Raw genomic sequence first — 23,547 nt, 5'->3', positions numbered from 1 at the left:
TGTCAGAGACAGCAAAGGACTTGGAAGATCAGTTGAACGGAATGGACAGTGTCTTGAAAGGAGGATATAAGATGAACATAAACAAAGGCAAAACGAGGATAATGGAATGTAGTCAAATTAAATCGGGTGATACTGAGGGAATTAGATTAGGAAATGAGACACTTAAAGTAGTAAAGGAGTTTTGCTATTTAGGGAGTAAAATAACTGATGATGGTCGAAGTAGAGAGGATATAAAATGTAGACTGGCAATGGCAAGGAAAGCGTTTCTGAAGAAGAGAATTTTGTTAACATCGAATATAGATTTAAGTGTCAGGAAGTCGTTTCTGAAAGTATTTGTATGGAGTGTAGCCATGTATGGAAGTGAAACATGGACGATAACTAGTTTGGACAAGAAGGGAATGGAAGCTTTCGAAATGTGGTGCTACAGAAGAATGCTGAAGATAAGGTGGGTAGATCACGTAACTAATGAGGAGGTATTGAATAGGATTGGGGAGAAGAGAAGTTTGTGGCACAACTTGACTAGAAGAAGGGATCGGTTGGTAGGACATGTTTTGAGGCATCAAGGGATCACAAATTTAGCATTGGAGGGCAGCGTGGAGGGTAAAAATCGTAGAGGGAGACCAAGAGATGAATACACTAAGCAGACTCAGAAGGATATAGGTTGCAGTAGGTACTGGGAGATGAAGAAGCTTGCACAGGATAGAGTAGCACGGAGAGCTGCATAAAACCAGTCTCAGGACTGAAGACAACAACAACAATGTCATATTATGATGAAATATATTTGACATTTGCACATGTGGGTAATGGCATTGGTAGAAAGCCCATCCTGAACCCTTGGTACGATTTCAACCAAATTTGGTACACGTATTAGTTACCATCTGGAAAGAAATACTATGGGTGTAGGAACCACCAGCTTTCTATTGTGGTTAGCGTGATAACATGGAGAGAGAAGGGTAAGGAGGAGATGAGTAAAAATAGAGGGGCGAGCAGATGGACAAAGAGAGGGAGAGGTAAATAGAAAGAGAAGGGGAAAAGGAGATGACGGAATAACAGGGACAGGAGACGGACAGAGGGAAGAGAAGCAGACTGACAGAGAGGGGGGGAAGGAGCAGATTAACAGAGAGAGGGTACGAGTAGATGGACAGAGAGTGCGGGTGGAGTGGAGGGGATGGGAGGAGATGGACAGGAGGGAGTGTGGGGTGAACGTGGTGGACAAAGACTGCGGAGTGGAGGTGGTGGACAGCGAGAGGAGGTGGAGGAGATGGACAGAGAGGGGATGGAGGAGGAGATGGACTAACAGAACACCGTAGTAAACACATGCCCGAGCAACGCCGAATATTCAGATAGCTCTTTGTAAACTTCAATAAGATATTTTATTAATTAATTTATTCGCCTTTAATTTTAAACTACTGGTTTTACATTAAGTTTGACATTTCAATAAGTAATTGGAGGTTTCTATTTTGCTACAAAAGATTATAAAATGGAACGGGTTTAAATTCCTTCTGGTGAATATTTTTAATTTGTTTCCTAGTTTCTAAATAAATTCGAAAGTTTTGATGTCTACACAAGCAACAGAAATATATATTTTTATTATATTCACTGATGCATTTGGTAAATTTTCAGAAGTCCAAAAACAATTACACTACATGGACGTCAGTTACAAAATGAATTACACTAAACAGTACGAAATAGGTATACGTAGTGTTCAGATAAAACTTAATGCCTCGTACAATACAAATGGTTTTTTAAGAACGAAATTCGAAATATGGGATAGCAGTTGACAGGGAGTGATGTTGGCTGATTATATACAATGGGGAAATCAACCAGAGAATTGCTTTCGATGGTCATCGTGTATGAAAATATATCGCTGTAAAATATTTCATTTGCAAAACACACGCATCTAGCTTGCGTCACCCTCAATACACTTCCCTCCCCTATCTCTACAACACTCTACGCAAATTTTCCATTCATGGAAACAGTATTGAAAGTCGTCCTCTCTGAGCACCTTGATGACGCGTGCCGCTTTTTGTATCACTGCTTAAACTGACTCAAATCTTGTTTCCTTTAATGCAGATTTGACATTGGGGAATAGTTGAAAAGTCACACGATGCTAGGTCAGGCAAGTGAAGTGGGTGGTCTTCTAATGTGATGCTGTACTTAGCTAGAAATCTCTTAACAGACAATACGATATGAGCCTGTGCGTTGTAATGATACAGGATCCATTACTTGTTCTTCCACAATTCGTGTCGTTTTTTCTTATTTTCTTACGGAGTTCGGCGAGAACGTCAAGGTAATAATGCTGATTAGTAGTTTGACCCTCATGAACCATTCAAGATACCAACTCCATGAATATCGAAAAACACATCATCGTCGCTTTGAATGTTTATTTGCACATTTGAGCATTTTTTGCTCACGGTGGAGCTAGTCCCTTCCAGTGCATGGATTCGCCGTTAGTTTCTGGATCATAAGTGAAAATCGAAGATTCATCACATGTTGTCATCCTTTCCAAGGAATCAGAATAATTTTCAATATATTCAGTGTCAGTGCAGACATTTTCACAGCCTCCTTTTTGTTCAATCGTGAGAATTTTCGGCACCAGTTTCGCACACACTTTTCTCACTTTAAATTGGTTACGTGAAATTTGCCTATTGCATTCTTTGTCTGTTCCTACAGTTTCAGCAATCGATCGAATACTCAACCGACGGTCATCAAATTACATTAGCTACTTTTTCGATATTTATATCCGCATTTGATGTTGAAGGGCTTCCCGGGCGTGAGTCGTCATCAATGTCTTCTCGGCCATCTTGGAAAACCTTGAACCACTCAAAAACTCGTGTACATGATAAATATTCTTTGCTAAACACTTCTTTTAGTTGACGATGGGTTTCAGTAGCTGTTTTTCTAAGCATCATGTTAGACTTCACAATTCGTTGTTCTGTTATTACTCTCATCATTCTTCCTGCAAAACAAAATAACAGCTCCTACACAAACGAAGGCCACGGCCACACTGAGTTGTCTATACGCACCAGAGATGTCGCATCGACTGAGAAAACTTCACGCTTCACAGCTACTGGTCTTTCATCTTCGGCGCATGCGTAATTACGCTCTAACGGCATCAGTCCCGGTATTTTACAGTCACTCCTCGTACGTGGCAGCATAATGATATACAGGATGTAACAAAACGACACTGATGAACTTCGAGGGGTTGCAGAGGCGCCGTGAGGAACAAATTGCGGATAGGAACCGATGTCCGGAAACTCATCCAACGACGGTGCTGTGCATCGAAGTTATAGGCGTCGGCGCTTGCCCCTTCGGCAGCAAACCTGATTTTGTACGGAGGCCGAACTTCTAACAAAGTTGTTTGTTTTTCAGTGTTTGCGACTGACTGCCACGAACGCCCGTGGGGAAGATGGAGCTGCCTGCTACATACACGGGTCTTGCCTCCTATGAATGCGACACACTGTTGCCTCGGTGGATGCCAGCTTCGGACATAGGTTTCCAACTGCAGTTTACTGTTGTTCTGGAACCTTCTAAATTTTCCCAATTTTTTTCGGTACACAGAAGAAAAATAAACGGCGGGTGGAAACCCATGTTTAAAATCGTCATCCACCGAGGCCACAGAGCTTCGCATTCATAGGAGACAAGGCCTGTCTACGCAGCAGCTACCTCCATTTTCTCCACCGGCGATCGTGGCAATCAACTGCAGTCACTGAACAACAAACAACATTGTGAGACGTTCTGTCTACGGTCCGTCAGTGCACGAAGTCACGTTTGCTGCAGGAAAGGTTGCCTAATTCTATAGCGTCGTTGGATGACGTTTCCAGACATGAGAGCTTACCCTCAATTTGTTCCCTACGATACCCTCCTAAAACCCCTTTCATGTCGGTATCGTTTTGTAGCACCCTGTATAATTCTGTGGGCTTTACATAGAACGTAATGGGCAGGTAAATTTTATCCATTCTGTCAGGTCAGATCAGGTCTGAACCTAACCAACACCTCGGAAACCGTAACGTATTCTGCAACAACGGCCGAGGTGTCTGACAATAATCATCGTATACATCGTTGTTTAACTCATAAATCGGTACATATCCCGAAAAAAGTAGATCGTTAACAGCTCGATGAAGTCTCCCTGCAAATCAGAGTTATTGCATTTTTAAGATGTAATTTCCCAACAAAATCCCCTGTAGTTCCTACATTTTCCACAAGATGTACCACATTAGCGAAGATTCGAACGTACGTCGTACGTTATGTGTGTAGATATTATCCATCAGTGGTGCAACCACAGCTCTTATTTACATCATTCCCAAGTTTCCTTCCGTTCGGACTAAAGTTTAAGACAACAAAACACTCCGATTGCTAAATCAACGTGAACACAACTTAATGGTAACAACAAGTACAGTTATTGTTAGGTTGGCAAAATAAGGAAACAAAGCAATAACGACAAATAGTTCCAGCAAGTAATGACTTCTACGGATTCAGGACTAGGTGTTCTGGGGCTCAACCGCGTAACGCCTGTGAACACTACTTGAAGGCCAACGCCATGCCAGCATTATTTTGTGCCAATTACACAGTTCGCCTCATGAGCGTACAGAGGGTGGACAAAAATATGTAAACATCACAAACACAACACATTACCATACCTAATAAACAAACTCCGTCCGAACAGGTGTTGTAGGCCCAACGGTACCGATCAGCCGCCGTGTCATCCTCTGCCCTTCTTCATCACCGGATGCGGATACGGGTGGGCATGTGCGGGCACGCCGCTCTCCCGGCCGCTGTCAGTTTTCGTGACCAGCGCCGCTACTTCTTAATCAAGTAGCTCCTGAAATGGTCTCATAAGTGCTGAATGCACCCCTCTTGCCAACAGCAATCGGCAGACCCGGAAGGTAACCCACCTAAGTGTTAGCCAAGGGCCGCCCTAGGTGGCCGAGCGGTTCTAGGCACTACAGTCTGGAACCGCGCGACCGCTACGATCGCAGTTTCGAATCCTGCCTCGGGCATGGATGTGTGTGATGTCCTTAGGTTAGTTAGGTTTAAGTAGTTCTAAGTTCTAGGGGACTGATGACCTTAGAAGTTAAGTCCCATAGTGATCAGAGCCATTTGAACCCTTTTTTGTTAGGCAAGGCCTACAGCGCTTAACATCGGTGATCTGACGAGAACGGGTGTTACAACTGCGGCAAGGGTGTTGGCACAATGCCTAATACGTTGTACGAAAACAGTTGGCTTCAAAACAACTTCCAGTGGTCTCGAAATGCCTGAATACACGTCCTGCATGGTTTACAAGGCACTCTTCTACCACTCTTCCTGCAAAATAGCAGTGGCAAATTCAGGTAACGATGATGGAGGTGGATAGCGGTCAGGTATATTTTCTCCAAAGAAGACCACACAGGCTCAGTAATATTGAGATCTGGTGACTGTAGTGACCAAGAGAGAAGCGACAATTCAACGTGCTCACAAAACCAATCCGGACTATGCGACCTGTGCGAACAGGGGTCCTGCCGACTTGGAACACAGCATTACCATTGTGGGACAAAAATTATACCTTGGGATGGGCCGGATCAGCCAAAATGGTCACATAATTTTCGACAGTAATGTAACTTTTCAAAGCACACATGGCGCTCATTGAATATCGCGATACGGCTGTCCAAATCATCACCGATCCCCCGCCATGTTTCACTGATGGGAAGTCCGCATCTCGTGGTCTAGTATTGCTGTCTCTGGATCACGGAGTCCCAGGTTCGATTCCCGGCTGCGTGAAAAGTTGGGACTTTGTATGAGCGCTGATGACCGCGCAGTTCAGCGCCCAACAAAACCAAATATCATCATTATCACTGTTGGGAAGTTAACTCTTCGAGAAATTGGAAACAGTGTGAAACAAGACTCATACGACAAAACTAATTTCTTCCATTGCTCCCCCATAGTCCAGTTTTTTATGGTTAGGGCTCCACGTTTTCCTGTTACGGGCATTTACATCAGTGATGAGTGGTTTTCGAATTCCAGCGCGCCCTCCAGTCCCCAGCTTATGGATGTTTTTTTGTTGCTAACAGGGTTCGCGAGTGCGACATTCATTTCTGCTGGACGTCGTCTTATTTTTCCGTCAGAATCCTCTTCAATGACCGCCCGTCACTACACTAAACACACACTGTCGTCCGCGTTGTGGCTTAGCAGATGATGTTTTTTTTCCCTTTCCCTGTATGAATCTTTGATGCGGTGCCTGTTGCAACACCAAACACTTCCCTTGATTAAGGAGGCATCTACCATAGGGCACCAACAATTTCCCCATTCGTGGAGGTGTGTTCTGTCTATGCAGCTAACTGAAGGCAGTTTGTTTATTGCCATACGCATTTCGCTTTTTTTTATTTGTGAAGCATCTTCAGCGGCCTGCAACACGTTTCTTTTTATACGTATAATAAACGTGCTATGTGGTAGTTACAATATGTTGCTATGTTCCTTTTTTGTGTTTTTCTCTTGCTTTTTAGGTTACAATCAACTTTCTTAGCACAAATTTCGTGATGTGAAATTATAATTCGGTGTTAAGATTTTACAGCGCTGTTAGCTCATGCGTGTGGCCCTGGAGATGTATTCGTTAGTTTCCAGGCTCCAGTTGGTCGATTTCCAGCGTTCTTTTACCCATATTTGATACAGCACATCGCTCATATCACTTGCACTTTCCATTTTGTTATCAACATATGTGTGTTTAGCTCTGTAGAGTTGCCAACTGTCATTGTGTATGTGTCTGTCGTCTTTTGTTTGTGTTATGTGTGTGGTTTGATACTTTTCATTTGGTGTGTGCGTCATCCTTTCTTGAGAGTGTGATTTTTTTATTTAGTTTTATCTTGTGTGTGTGTGTGTGTGTGTGTGTGTGTGTGTGTGTGTGAGAGAGAGAGAGAGAGAGAGAGAGAGAGAGAGAGAGAGAGAGAGAGAGACTGAAAAGGGGAGGAGGAAGGTTCATTAATAATTTATTCTGGTTACATTTAGGATCTCTGTTTTGTTATTGTTTTGGTGGCTATCATGATCAGAGAGTTATTGCTTATATGGAATTGGTCACTGAGTACGTTCTTTTCGATAGCAATGACTCTTTGTATGTGAAAGTATTCTTGCAATGTAGGGAGCTTTTTTGTGATTATTCCCTCTGGTAACTGTCTTCTCACGTTCCATGTTGGATGGTTAGGTGCTCGGCGAAAGTAGAATGGCTATTTCCAGCTTTTTATGAGTTCTTTATGTCTGGTTTTGAAGTTCCTGCTTGTCATCCCCAGATATACTGATTTACATTTATGGCACTCTAGCCGGTATATACGTGCTCCTTTGTATTTATATGGTTTGTCTGTTGTTTGTAAATGTAACTGTAATGTGTTTCTTGTTCTGCAAGCTATGTATAATCCCTGTTTCTTTAATATATTTGCTACCTTGTGTGTTGCTTTGTGTTTGTAAGTAAGAGTGTACCATTTTTTTCTATTAGTCATGTCATGAGTGTTATTGTTTCGTGTTTCCATGTGTGCTGTATTATATGTGGGGTTCTTTGGTGTTTGTGTTCTCTGCTTGTTTTCATTTTTCTTTAGTTGTGTTTTAATTTTTTGGTTGAGGTTTTGTACTATATGGGTGTTGCAACCATTGTTTGTGGCTATGAATCGTATCGTTTGTAATTCTTTTTCATAGTTTTCCCTGCTGAGTGGGATGTTATTTAGTCTGTGTAACATGTGTTGTACGGCCGCTAATTTTTGATTTTGCAGGTGGTTGGATGAAGCGTGTGTAATTGTATCTGTGGCTGTTGGCTTTATGAAGATGTCAAACGTGTGTTTACTGTTGTATTTCTTTACTGTTATATCCAATAAATGTATTTGCTTTTGTGTTTCTTTTTCCATGGTGAACTGAATATTTTTGTGTATGTTGTTTATGCCTGTATGATGCTATCAATTTTCTCCGTCAGTTCATAAACCATACAGATTATGCCACCCACATATCTGTACCAGTAAACAATTTTATATCCTTTCTTTGTGATAACTGTATCAAAGATTTTGTTTTCTATGTGGTTGATGAATATGTTTGCCAGTGTTCCTGATATTAAGGATCCCATTCGAAGCGTATCTTCTTGTAAGTAAAATTCCTTTCCAAGTTGAAACTAAATTTTGGGATGTGATTGCTTTGAGTGTTTTAGTTGTTTCATTAATATTGTCTACAGGTAGTTTGTTGTAAGTCAGCAAGTTTCTTTCAATTAGTTTTATTGTGTCACCATGTTCGAATACACTTAGCTCCGACATAATGCACTCACAGCTACAAAGAACACTGCTCTGACCACGACTTACACTTGCAACGTATGGAGGACATTGCAAAGATGCCCTTCGTAGTCAAATACAACAGCTTAACTAAGATTATGAACGTAGAAAATTTCAAAGGGCCGATAAAAATACTGTAAACAGTGGTAAAATGTTAAATCTGGGAACATAAAAGCATGGCTATACTGTATAACAGACTATCCGATCAAAAGTATCCAGACACCCCGATGTAACGCGGAGTTCATTGTTGGATGTCTCGAGTGGCGGACCCGGCAGCATAAGAGGAGGCGGGGAGTATTAAATTGTCAGAAGATAAGCAGAATGGGTCAGTCAGGACAGTTCAGTGCACTTGTCATTGGAGGTCACCTAAGTGAGAAATCCACTCTTCTAATGCCGCCCAAGTCGACTGTTGGTGATGTGATTGTTACTTGGTAACACGAAGGAACAACCACAGTCAAACCAAGCCCAGGTAGATCTCATGTACTGACGGACAGGAATCGTCGTGTACCGCGAAGGGTAGCTGTAAAATATAGCACGAAATCAGAGGAAGCAATCAGTTGTGAGTTCCGGAGTGCTACCAGCAGCCCACCTAGCAGAATGACTGTGTGTAGGGAGTTAAAAAGAATGGGATATAATGGTCGAGGAGGTCCTCATAAGCCATTTCCGTAGTTAAAGCTAAGTGACGCTTGAGGTGGTGTACAGTGTGACCCCCACTGGAAAGTGAATGACTAGAAACGGGTGATTTGAAAAGATCAATCACGCTATACCCTGTAACTTTCCGATGGAAGGATTTGGGTTCGGTGAATGCCTGGAGACGGTTTCCTGCTGCAATATGTATTGCCAACAGTGAAGTGCTGAGGAGGTGGTGTTACGGTATGGGCATATTTTTCGTTGTTATGGTGTGATAACGTTAATGCTCATAAGAAAACGCCAAATGCTGGTGAATATGTAGTATACATCCGACAGCATTGTGCACTACAAACAGTAGAGGAATTGTTCGGAGGCGATAATTGTTTGTAACAGCATGACCATGCACCCTGTTATTAAGCAGCACGTGTGAGGCAGTCTGCGGCTCGTGGTCTTGCGGTAGCGTTCTCGCTTCCCGCGCACGGGGTCCCGGGTTCGATTCCCAGCGGGGTCAGGGATTTTCTCTGCCTCGAGATGACTGGGTGTAGTGTGTCTTTCATCATCATTTCATTCTCATTCACTCGCAAGTTGCCGTAATGGCGTTAAAGAACTTGTGGAGTGGCGGCCGCACCGCCCCGCGAGGGGTCTCGCGACCACCGATGCTCATTCCACGTGTGAGGCACAGGTTTGTGGACAATAACATTCCCGAAAAGGACCTGCCTATCTAGAGTCTTTACGTGAATCCAACTGTACACCCCTAGGGCGAGTTACAGCATAGATTTCGCTCCAGACGCCAACGTGCAACATCACTATCTTCTACGGTTTTGGCTCTTAAGGAAGAATGGGCTGCCTTTTCTTCGCATATATTCAGACATCTCATTGAAAGTGACGCAGCAGAGTTCAAGCCGTCATAAGGCAAGGGGAGTGGACAGAGCCCATATTAACCTTCACTGACAGGTGTCTGAACATTTTTGATCAGGCAGTGTATATGATACGCGGACAACGAATGTCTCGTTTACATTTGTCTTTTCCTAGATGGTTTCCAAAACCAGAAGGAAAACGCTGACTGACGATGTAATATTAATCGGCGATGGTCACTGAAATAATGAAGCAGAATACAACAGTTTGATTTCCACGCAGCGCTACATGATCTTAAGATGCGAAAGTACTGAGTGAGACAGTCGTGACGCGTAAGTTGTCACCATGCTGATCGCAAAATGAGCTGGCAAATTTTCCGTCACGTGACCGCTTCTACCGCACACAGTAGTGCCGGCCGCTACTAAGTCTCGTTACGAGGCAAGCAGCCCGCTGTCTGGCAAGCAGGGGTGCAGGAAATCTTTAGGGGGCAGCTCGTCAGTGGGTGGGCGCCGCCGTAGGCTGGTGCAGTGCGCCAGGTATCGATCTCGGGACCGCGGCCTCGTCCGCCACGCAGCGGCCTACGCAGGCGGCGCACGCGCGGCGTGCTGCGAGCTGCGTGCGGAGGCGGCCGTGCGCGCGCAGGCACGCGTCTGCCGGGCCTCCCTGTCGTAGCATCGCGCCGCGTCGAGCAGGCTGCAAACAGCCGTGGAGGAAGGTGGCTCCTGCCCATCCTGCACTTCGTGTAAAGAGGTGCAAATCGTCTTACCATTCTTCGTTTACTGTTTCTTTCGAACAATGGCAAAAAGAGGGAAGAAAATGCCGTGCGGGATTACGGCCTGGTGCAAGTCTTTTAACTGGCGCCACTTCGGACTTGCGTGTCCCTAAAACGAACGGCACATTGTTTTCCCCGAAAGGTCACCCACCCAAGTACTAAACGCACTCAACGATGCTTAACTTCGGTGATCGTACGGAAACCGGTGTTACTAATGGGATAAGGCCGTTACTAGCGAAAGAGATGTTTATTAGAGACTTATTAGTGTAGAAGATTGTTAAATAATTTGTGCGACATACTAACTAGTCATAAAATATAGGGTGTACACAAAGTATCTTTACAACCTCAGACTTCAAAACTATAATAGATACAAATGGTTTTCAACATTTGATAATACAATTTTTTTTAATTTTTTACCTTCCGGGTGACACAATTTTGAAGGGAAATTGAACTTGAAAACCTGATAAAAAGTGGACGCCACAGGAGAAAGCTCAGTGTCCGGTCTGGCTCATACAGACGACGTCCGATGTCCAAGTGTAATGAAACTATTGAACACGATATGGAAGGCAACCACCGTCCAGACAAACTATTCGGGCTTGGCATACGTCATTTACGAAAACGGGTAGTGTTCCCCTTCAAAAGAGGGCATCACCATCTGTTTCATACGCCAACGTGGAGAAGGTACGGCAGGCGTTAGCAGAGAGTCCGACAAAATAGGAGCGGACTGGGCCAAAGAGTTGCAAATGAGACGATTAACAGTACACAACGTATTGCATAAGAGGATACTGCTATATACCTACGAGGTGCAGCTTCTTTAGGCATTAATGCCTATGGACGAACCTCGCAGGTACAGTTTGCAGTGGATATGCTAGGCAATATGGGCGCCATGATCCCCTGCCCTCACACAATCACACTTCTTCCAGTGTGGTTTTGTTGAGCACCTTGTGTACCGAACCGAGGCTAGAGACCTACGACTTGACGGCACAAAATCGCGATGCATCTGATCATGTCACCGTGGAGATCTTCAATCGTCCGTGCAGAGAAACGGAATTCAGACTAGACATTATCCGAGCCACTAAAGGCGCGCACACACTGATGTGTACGAATGAGGAAACGAAACTTTAAGAGTTATCGTACGACATGTTGAAAACCATCAATTAATATCTAGTATAGTTTTAAAGGTATTAAAGTCTTAAGATATAAAGATATTTTGTAGACACCCTGTGTCTTTGCGTGTTCACCAAACTGTATCGTGAAGTTCCACAATCAACGACATGCAGCCCAGTATCACATCGTCGTCATTTACTATTAGCACTACAACCAACATTATTCGACGTCACTTTCTCGCCCTGTGTCAATATTACACGCCCTGTGTCAATATTACACTAGACATAATTCACAGGTTATCCAGTTTTTAATGTTAGAATATTTCGGTATATTTTGTTTTCAGATACAAACAACAACAAAAAAACAACAATGAATAAAACTTATATATATATATATATATATATATATATATATATATATATATAATTAAAAAAACAGTCTTGATCGCAAATTTCTTTTACCGGAGTGACCGGTTTCAATCCTTGAGGGTCAACTTCAGACTCCAGAACGGCAGGTGGACTTCCATGGAGCAAGCTGCGCCGACCCAAGACGCTGAACTGAGCAGTCAGTTCAGAGTCGTGGTCGGCGCAGGTTGCTCCATGGAAGTCCACCTGCCGTTCTGGAGTCTGAAGATGATCCTTAAGGATTGAAACCGGTCACTCCGGTAAAAGAAATTTGCGATCAAGACTGTTTTTTAATTATATATATTTAATTATAAAGATAGCTGATAATGTTTTCAAAAATTTTATATGAGTAAAACATTCTTGAAACGTACAGCAATACATTAATTTAAAAAATTATGTGGCACTATGGCCACTGTTAATTCTCCACGTACGTTTATGGAGCCTGCCGAACGATATACTAGTGTTGTACAGAATAGTAAAGCAGAGCAGGTTAAAGCCTCACTGACAGCAAGGTCATTAGGGGCGAAAAAGGATTAGGGGGGTAGTTAGTGTCGCCACATCAAGGAACAATTGGGACACTGGCCTGAGCTGTTTTACGGAAACCAAGGAAAAACTACTCTGGAGACGCCGGACGGGTATTTTGAACTGCGCTCGTCTTGAGTCCCTTAATAGTCTAGACCATTTCCGTCAGTCTCTAGTACTGTGTTGGCAGAGGCGTAATGCTACAAGACTTGGTAGCCGAGTTCGTAAGCCTTAGTGTGCCTTGTCACTGAAAATTTCGCCCCACTACCAACATGTTAACAACACTAACGTCCACGTTCATTAGTGCTTGCGAGTTGTTAAGGAGATACTGAAATCAACTGGATGACTGCAGTAATATCCCTCCGTAATTCATGTGGCACGGACGGTATTAAAAAATGGAGAAGTCACATCACCTCAACCACCCACAGGGCTTCCTAATCAATAAGATCGTGCACGCCCTTTTTGCCCCCAGTCTTAAATTCAGAAATTCAGTATGGTAAGGTGTGGGAGATAGTTTCAACGTCAACGAAGAACGTTGCCAGATATGCAATTCGCCCCCAATTAACCATAAGGTGTTGTTCCATCATATACGTTGCCAGATATGCAATTCGCCACCTATTAACCATAAGGTGTTGTTCCATCATATAAAATAGAGGGAGTCAATGTGAAGGCGACTGGGCCATGCCACGTGCAATGGACTGACGTACAGGGTATTACAAACCTTCAGGAGAAATAGAGTACGTCTAGATGATGGAAAATCACATAGCAATGCATGGTCGGAAGCGTCTTCCATGCGCAGTGATCACGACACAAAACATGAAAAAGGAAGGGCATGAACAGGAGGAGAAAACGTGTTTATTATGCTTAGTGCAGCAGAAACCAAGAAATACGAATAAAAACAGACAACGACCGTTATCAAAGTAGGTGTTCGAAATTACGAACCCGGACCGAGATGCAGTTCTCCCATCTCCGGTGCACGGAAGATCTGATGTTCTGGAAAATACCGGAAAGCAAAATAAACCCTTGTAAGTTGAACAACCGGAGCTTTATCTGAACATCGTTCCTGCTGCCTGCAAGTGCAATGTTTTACTGCCCCGTCGCATCATCCGACGTGCAGTTTACTGCCCCGTCGACGTCGAAATCCTTAGGCGCCCGGTAAAATTCATACTGGGCAAGGAAGGAGAATGAAACTGGTTGTATCCTTTAAAAGGGACCGTCCATGCATCCTGAAATTGTTTCAAAATAATAGCCCCACTGACGCATAAATGCATCTGAAAAAAGAAGTAGTAGTTCTCGGAGGTCGAAATGTGTTGTGGATAAAATTTCGCGTCAATCTTTAGCACCACAGTTACGGAGTGTGAAAATGCTTTTACAGATGAAAAGAACTGTCCATCGATAACATTAATATTCATTTCAGGGTATCCGTGCAAGGATTCTTTGTGCCTCGGTCTGAAACGATAGCTCAAATCGTATCGTCTTATTCAATAAAACGGATGTCAAGCCCAAATTTATACCAGGGCGTTATCCAACCAACGATGCATCTTACATTTTTCAGCGGTTTCCAGCAGATAACGCTGTCTGACGTGCAGACAGTAGGTAACGCGATGACTGAAGAGTCTTCCCCGTGGGCGATACTATGAAAGTTCGGTGAAGGTCCTCGCTGAATGCTCCAACGAATACATTGTCTGACAAAAAATGATAAGCATACAGAAGGGGAGGGACAAACGAAATGAAACTTCACAGGTTGAAAGGAAATGTGATGTTACTACACAGATTACAAAACGGAGACAAATTTACAAAGAACTTGGTAGTATGAGCTCATTTATTAGTATAACCTTGCACCCTCTCTGGCGTGGATGCATGAACCGTTTCGGTTGGGAAAAGGTGTCATAAAGCCATTGCATATTGTCCTGAGGCAAGATGGCCCACAAGTGTTGCAACTGGTCCTTGGAACTGCCACTGAGACGAAATTGACGACAGAGCTGGTCCTATCAGGGCAGATCTGGGACTCTTGCTGGCCACAGGGGTACCTCAGCATCACGCAGGCAGTTCACAGAGACAGGTCCTGTGTGTGGGCGAGCGTTGATCTGTTGAAAAATGGCACCACAATACTGACGCACGAGAGATAACACGTGAGGACGCAGGATGTCATGACGTAACGCTGTGCCGTCATAATTCCCTCAATCACTGTAAGCTGCACTTACACCATAACGCCAGAAGTAAAACCACTGTGCTTCTCCAAAATTTTGAAATAAAATGACATTTTCCGATACTCGCCGTCGATGGTCATGGGGACAGCATAGAACCGCGATTCATCGCTGAATCCAATGTAATGCCATCCATGAGCAGTCCATGCTTCCCAGTCACGACATCACTCCAAAAGCAGCCTTTTGTGTTGTGTTAACAGCAGCCTGCGCATGGGCCAGAAATTTCCTGCTCTTGCTGCTGCTAGTGGTAGGGACTGGTACAGGATGTTGCATTATTAGTTCTCGGGTGCAGGAGCAGATGTGACGGGCTGTGGTTGGGGCACAATACGGCCCTCTTCTCTTATGGTGGTCAGATGTTGTCGACCGGAACCCTGACGATGATAATTCTTGCCCTCACGTTCAAATGTTGTCCAACATCGGGCCACCGTCACAACCCAATGTCCCACAAATCTGGATATTGCACAATTCGACAAAGCGACCAAATGGCTACCCACAAGAAGGCCTCTTTCAAGCTCAGTCATTTGCTGATTTTCGTGTCCCTCCAGCGATTACTCAAGATCTTATGCTGTTCATATCCCTTATACGCCCTAAAAGGCCTGATAACAACATTAAACACGAGCAACACGAATCCAATCTGGTAGTCGTCCTACCAGTCGCAAAGAAAAAATGGTTCAAATGGCTCTGAGCACTATGGGACTCAACTGCTGAGGTCATTAGTCCCCTAGAACTTAGAACTAGTTAAACCTAAGGGCATCACAAACATCCATGCCCGAGGCAGGATTCGAACTTGCGACCGTAGCGGTCTTGCGGTTCCAGACTGCAGCGCCTTTAACCGCATGGCCACTTCGGCCGGCAGTCGCAAAGAAACACAACCCTAATAATTTACATACCCGCCGAGGGCGTGTGCTGTCTTCTGTGTCTTTCACTTCTCTTGTTAGGTACCACATGTACTAGGAACATCAAATGTAGCGCAAAAGGCAAATGTGGTTTTAAAAGCTTACGAAAGGCACTTTTTCTTTTAGCCGCCTCTATTAGCTGATTTCGTTAACGTACGGTCGAGACATGGCGCTCGACTCCGAGACGAGCAGTTCGAATCAAGGTGCTCAAAAGAAATTTTCTTCACTATAGTCCGATTAAAATTATTCGATTGTTGACTTCTTTCACTTGTCATTATAACGTTGCCACACCCGCTGCCTGTTACCGCTCGGTTATAGGCAATACAAAACCACTTCGGGTCACTTCACAAATGTTGTTAATGTAACGAGGAGAAATGTTGAAAGCGGCTGCCTCAATGTATGACGGAAATGGTAGATGCTCTGTTGATAGCTGACTAAACTGCGGCGACGACGCGTTTTCTAGCCCTGGATTTAAATTCATATCATAAGCTAATCGCAACCTCTTTTTTTTATGTGCAATGTACCCGAGAAAACGGCGATCAACAATCTGCGACAGAACTAAAACCACGATCGCTTTGTTCACGGCGTTTAAGGCTAAGTTCTACGAGCAAACTTAAGACAGAAAAAATTCATAATATGTTTGTTTGCATAGCCATCCTCCACAGAAAAAATTCTGTTTTATCGCTTAAAGCAAACTATAATCTCTCGCTGTCACTGACTACCTGAAATTATCCTCACACTACCAACACGGGATGCCGCGTTACCAACCGATGAGCAGTTCTGGTTGGCACTTGATTGCAGATTATATGCGACACAAGCAGATTCCAAACGAAAGAGTGACAGGAAAATGTAAGAGCAAATAAAAAAGTTAATATGATGATAAAAAAGAAGTGGGAAAGTGTTATTATTATTAGTAAATTATACAGAAAAAATTTTAGAAATAGAAATATTACATTTAAACCAGTTAACTGTGTAAAAATGATAAGCAAAGTCTTTTGATTAGATGTAACAAATAAAAAATTTCGCTGTATTTGACGAGATTCGAACTTTCGACACTCAACACGTCAGGTTTATACGCTAACCTCTACGCCATGCCATTACACTGCCAAAGGCTGCTGTAATCATGACTCTGGTGTCCCAGTTGCAACGATTAACTGACAACATTTTAAAAATTCGGCTTCACGCAATGTTGTACGAAGCTTATCTAATGTAAGCCGATTTCTGTGACTATAATAACTGTGTAAATGACGCTGACTCGCATCTTGTGCGGAAAGATACAATAGTCTTTGGTTAATACTGTGTATGAAACGTGTGTATTTTGAAAGCATCGATGCAGCCGCGCGCGCGGTTGTGTGTGTTCAAAAATGGTTCAAATGGCTCTGAGCACTATGGGACTTAACATCTATGGTCATCAGTCCCCTAGAACTTAGAACTACTGAAACCTAACTAACCTAAGGACATCACACAACACCCAGTCATCACGAGGCAGAGAAAATCCCTGACCCCGCCGGGAATCGAACCCGGAAACCCGGGCGTGGGATGCGAGAACGCTACCGCACGACTTCGAGCTGCGGACCATGATGACAGTTTATTCCCGACCACTAGATCGCGCGCCAATATCGTCCGTAAAATCCCGCATGTCTCTGTAGTCTTATGAGAGCATGTCAACCTGTATAAGGAGGGTCCGTCCGCTGGATGGATCACTGAGCTTGTTGTCCCACGTGTGCTAACGACAGATGTACGCCAAGTGTCACTGTCGGGATTTAACCTCTCCTTTCCCCTCTTCTCCTGTTCCGCGCATCACCACCAACACCACCACAATCATCTTCATCATCATAGTTAAAAAGAACAGAAACCCTACACTACAGTTGACGCCATCACTTATCAGCAACCGACACTTACCAGTTACAACTCTGACTAGTTGGACACGCAATTCTCGGAACTAGTGCACAACAAAAGACCCGAAGCTAACGAGACAAAGTACGTACTACCCCTGTTGAATCCATACAAGTGCCACTCGAGCTCCATATCAGAGATCAATACAATGTGGCAGTGATGTTGACTAAGACAGCTTCGACGAAAATGTCATTGTATACCGCGTTGTGATATACAAGAGTTGTTGAGTTGAAGGTTGACAAGTTGAATGAACCACTGACTATTAATCGAGTGCCCTATTCAAAGAAATTATACCGGCATTCACCTTAAAAGATCTGGAGACGCTATGGAAAATCTAAATCTGCATGTCTGCACGGGGGATTGAATCGCAGTCTTCCCGAATGCAACTGAAGTGTCTTACCACCTGTGCCGCCTCACTCGGTGGCATATCTTCTCAGCGTGGCTGACTGATGAGTACATAAAAAGGAAGACAGGCGGTACAAATGGTGCCGGCAAATAATATAATCCTACAGTAACAAACCTCCGAGCTTAAGTCGCCAGCCCACAGACGGATCACTATCAACTGTATCACCCTTATTCCATGAGACACTGCTGAGAGATTTGCAATTTAACATAGGACATTGTCGTAACAGAGACGCGATCGGAGACTTAACTCACTAGGAACCCCTTGATTGCGAGGTCGCAAAAGGCCAATGATGTTTACGGCATTCGTCGTCCAACATATTGTCTACCATAAAACCACAATATTGGCTGCTAATGGCAACAGGGGGTGGGACTGAAGGTATCCAATGGTGAGCACAGCTTGAAGCTAAGAAGCGTAGTTGAACTGCTTAGCCGACGAGTAACGCACAATAGCGCTACAGTGCTAGTGGTGTTGACACAAAACAGAGCAGTTACAGCAATAAACATGGCATACATTCCATTATATCTACAACAGTTGCCGAAGTTGAAATTTCGTCACAAAGGAACCCCAGGAATTTCGCAGAGTGAGAAAGAAGTGGCAGATGGAATATTAGCGTTTCTGCAAATATCATTCAGTTGAATGTGTGGTGTCGTATACGCTCGACTCTGAGGACAATGTACATGACGAGTAAAATGATGACGATGCGTGCTTAACAAGTGGCTCTGAGCACTATGGGACTTAACATGCGAGGTCATCAGTAGCTTAACAAGTGAAAGTGACACTGAAACAAGTGTCGAGCCACGTAGATCATCATCCTTGTCGGACAGCGATCCGCAAATCCCTCGTCCAATGAAACGTAGTAAAGGACAATCGTTCTCCAATAACATAATTACGTACATGGAAGATCATCCGCAGCATGGAGAGAAAAAAAAAATTATGATCAGTTTTCGAATAACTCCGCAACAATATGATCGTGTAGTGAATAAGAAAAACTAGGGTCTTCAAGAGAGGACATGGCACTCTTGTTACAAAAACTGGTATTTGCATGTTTCAAGGATGCTCGATACAATTTACATGATGTGCATGATAGTGAACTACTACGTTATGCGCATCACACTGCGCGCGACATAGATTACAGTGATTTGAAGGGAAGCAGTGAACGGATGCGTAACTTCGAACATTGCTACAGAATTGGAAGACGTATGATAACGAAATTTCAAAGTAAGTGTCGCCTTGATGATGGGCAGCAAACTGCGGAATCTGCCCGAAAATTTGTAGATGAGATAAGCAAACACATCCAATCGGTCAGTAAGGAATTCATTTACATTTATGGTATGAGCACTGTTTTTGGCCAACAGTGGATCAAAATACCTTGTTTTTCCTTGATTTCTGATCTCCATATAAAAATCATACTCTTTTATAAGAAACTGTATCTCCTGCGAAGTATGTAACATTGCAATTCATACTATCTGGAACCAATGAACAAATTTGTCCTCTGGAAGTTTCTTTTTTCCGTGCTCATAAAACAAATTATCGCACTATTTGCAACTAGCCAGTTCCACGATAAGCTCCACGACAGACTGTTTCGCATTCGGTTGCATGCCATCACATATCGTCAGTTCTCATCACCCCGTTATACCAATAGGATTCTATATGCATTCTTCAAGAATGGATACCTAGTCGAACGTTCTACACGGTTGGTAATTCCTGTGGAGTTCGCCTTCGATCTACATAGTACGAACCTTTGTGATCACTCTGGCGCGCCATTTTTCATTCGGTGTTCATGATGCAAGTCAGTCGTGTGTTTGAATTTCGACGACCGTCATTTTGTGAAGTGTAATGACTACAACCCACAGAAGGTTGATAGCTGCACCTCCTGGACACTCATTTTCTGTGGCTCTCCTGGTGCAAATGGTGAGTCATTAGCAGTTAATTTTTTCTTTCGTAATTGTTAACACTTTCAAATGAGCGTTACTGAAGAATCTTGCGACCTCACACTCAAGGGATTCCTTATCAGTCATCTCCCATGCTCGCACAAATAATGGCGGTGAAAATTCACTTTTTCGATGGTACTCACTTTCGTGGAACTGGAGAACAGATGACAGGTTTGGCGCTGTGATGTGATTTTTGGTAAAGAACGAAAGAGGGATTGAAACCTGAAGTTGGGTGGCTTGTATGACTCACGTGGTTAAGTGTTCCTCGTAAGGTGGCGAAGATCTGGTGCAGCATCTATGGTCCGGTTCAGTGTGCAAAAGATTCATTCTGGTACAAATAAGAAATACGCTAAGATCAATTAAATTATAACGCTGTTAAGATCAAGTAGGATTTCCTACGAGGTGTTAACAACCTCGTACCTACAGTACATTAGCCACCCAAATCCAGCCCACGCGCTTGGTTAAGATACATCCGCTTTGCAGTTATGTTTGTTTTTAGTACCACTAGTTGTTTAAAATAATATGATTGACAAATGAAAGTACAACATAATTAACATGTGACAACACTGCAACTGTAAAAGAATGCTCATCATAAACAACGTGCACTAAACAATAACATCGAATGTTCCTTCATTAATATCGACGAGTCTTTGTAATGGAAAATTATTATTTTAAACTCACCCACCAGCATGTAACTGGGTGCCTGCTTACCTGCAACAAATAAAGAAACAAAAATCAGAAATGGTTCTCTTTATTTTAAAATGAATATAGATTGCACTGTCAACCACAGTAGCAGAATGCAGACGCGTACTGCTGAGAACGAAGGTAAAGCAATCGTGAACCTGAAAGCCGCGCAAAAAAGTCTAAAGTAATCGAGTAACGTAGAAGTCCCGTGAACCTGACATTTCATTTTCTAGGGCGAGGAGAAAAGAAGCAGGTACATGCAGCGGCGCGTTGGCTGGTAGCAAATAATAAACAAGCCATGAACGAGTTTCCCGAACAGGAAAAAAATAAAAAGAGACAAAGAAAGAGAGAAACCGTCTATCTGACGAGCATCGGATTACAGTTATATGACAGGAACATCGTTAACTGCAGCACAGCAATGAAAACTGATTTTATATGATGAATTGTTAGAATATGCCCATTATTTAGAAATGAAGAGATTCCAGTCTTGCTCGACATAACGTAATGACGTTGATGTAAAACTATTTACACGACTTTCATTCACAACATATGACTGTAAGATGTTTACTTAATAATCGATAAAATATCAGTTAGAAATATATGAACTTGCAAACTCCATAAACATGGTTACGGATCCAAACTACAGGTGGTTAGGTGGCCCGAAGCCAGGCTAAAAACAGAGGGATGCTGTTCATCCCCAGCTCGTCTTCAAATATTTTCTGTCACTTCTTTCACCTCTGGCAATAATCTGTTACAGCGAAAACCGCTGTCAGTTATAGGTCCCCCTATCACTGAATACGTGAATCAGTTCAAAGGTCAGATACTGACAAGAGCAGTATCTCCAACAGCGTCATGCCAATAAAGCACCGCGGTGACCAGCCCAACCTTTTGGTTGAGGTCAGCTTTGCCTTCATAGTACAAATCCTACACTTTATTTTACTTTTCTGAGTTCGTTCTCGGTCAACAATGAAAGGTCGCCGTCTAAATCATTGTATCTATTTACAGCGTCACTGGCGTGTGACGATCATTCCGTCTCCCATGACTTGAGCACTGCAGTGCCAACGACACTCGTTTCCTATTCATATTTCTATCGACGTTTTTTCCGACAGGACATCCACCTCGGCTATAAACGTAAACGTCAGTCTCATACTAACAGGTTACTGTCGCTCCTATTTTAAGATGGTCTGAGACAGCAAATCCAGTTACTTGCTACACCTGCTTGAAATAAATTGGTACTAGTGGGTTGTGATGCCATTCAATTTTAAACACGATGAAGAAAGGAAAAAGCAATGACACTTTACAAAGAATCGTCCAGGTATGCATCTGGTGCGGTTCAGGAAAACATGAACAACCCAAGCGGAATTTGAATGCCTTTTCGTCCACATAGGCAGTTCGCGGTCTCGCACGGGCTCTCCAAGTCGACAATTCCGCTAATAATATGCATCTAAAATTTATAATGATATCTGGTGGTCTCAACACAGCAGTGGTTAGTAGTAGGCCTGTCGCAGAACGTCACGAGTGAATTCTCTTCCAAAGCCATCACTGCGCAGAAACAGCCAAACAAAAAACTTATTTTACATGGTCATCAGTCACATAACTGCAGCGAACATCTTACATCATGGTCCTCGACGGTACGATAATTTTGAAAAATCTGAGATGGTGAATGGCATGGTTTTGGGGTGGAAATTTGAGTGTCAGCTGCTGCTTTAAAACGAATATCGATATGCGAACACCGAAGACGAACACGGCTAACTCTGCCTTAGTATCTGGCTTAAAATTTCGGAGATGAGCAAGTTATTTTGCACTTTGGTGTAATTTTCCACCGAGGTACCGCGGTAGACAGAGGTCCGTGAACGAAGCCGGCTCGACCCGGGAACGGAATCGCTATCGTATTAGTTCACGCACAGGTGACTGCAGCATTTGCGAAATAAGAGTCCGAAGTAGGCCGCCAGGACACGACTGACGTAACGTCTACGCGTCTTACCAGACTTGGTTCAGTTGATCTTCCTGTGATGCACCGTGTTTTCTTCCATACGTCGGCAGGTGGTATTCTCGCGTACTGGGCAACAAAAAATAGTAAACATTTCCATGAACGGATTCTCCACAGAGACATGTTACTGACTGGCCAACCTTAGAGCGTTCTCTCATTTTAAGAACGACATGTGCACGGTGCAAATAGCCTCTGTTTAGAGGTGCTGCGCGACTTCCTGCCAGCGAGGATCAACAAGATTCTCGCGCTTGCACCTTTTGTGGTTGCAGCCAAAAGCGATAAGCGCGCGCACATGACGAGGAAAATTGGCAGGGTTCCGATACACATTTTTAATACAGAAATTTAACACTGACAACCCTTCAATGGCTCTGCATTGGGCTCCTGGCTGTATTCCTCGTTCCCAAAAAAATGTCATACATTCCTAAAATAAGACAGCTACAGCAGATTAATTGCACATCGTGAAAGCCCTGAAGTAGTGCTACGAACGATGTCTTTCCTAATTTACCAAAACGTCACATTGCCTGCGCCAAGTGATAAGAAATACGTCATCTCTGCGGTATAATCCAGACAAATGGAACGAGCTGGGTGTGTGATTTGTCGCGGATAGGGAGCAACATGGAATTCAAAACTATGAAAATAATGTTGTTGTGACCTTCAGTCTGAAGACTGGTTTGATACAGCTCTCCACAACAGTCAATCCCGTGCATGCCTTTTCACTTCCACGTAACTGCTGCAACATGGAACCTACTTGCTGTAGTCAAGATTTGGTCTCCCTCTGTAATTTCCATCTTCCATGCTTTGCTCCGTTACCGAACTGACAATTCTTCCATGCCTCAGTATGCGTCTTATAAGCGATCCCTTCTTTCGGTCTGGTTGTGCCCGTCATAAATTTATTTTCTCCACAGTTCGATTCAGTACTACTCCATTAGTGTATCGGATCAACCTATCTAATTTTCAGCATTCTTCTTTAGCAC

The 23,547-nt window shown here is 43.4% G+C and overlaps 1 protein-coding gene and 1 pseudogene across 1 annotated transcript in view; both read right to left on the bottom strand.

Moving 5' to 3' along the window:
• LOC126237272 (serine/threonine-protein kinase 26) overlaps positions 1 to 23,547 on the bottom strand; it is a 649,741-nt gene that overhangs the window by 538,520 nt on the left and 87,674 nt on the right. The window lies entirely within an intron of this gene.
• LOC126238116 (5S ribosomal RNA) lies at positions 10,644 to 10,763 on the bottom strand (annotated as a pseudogene).

The sequence above is a fragment of the Schistocerca nitens genome, chromosome 2 (assembly GCF_023898315.1).
Source record: "Schistocerca nitens isolate TAMUIC-IGC-003100 chromosome 2, iqSchNite1.1, whole genome shotgun sequence".
Lineage (NCBI taxonomy): Eukaryota > Metazoa > Arthropoda > Insecta > Orthoptera > Acrididae > Schistocerca > Schistocerca nitens.
This window is presented reverse-complemented; position numbering and strand designations above follow the sequence as displayed.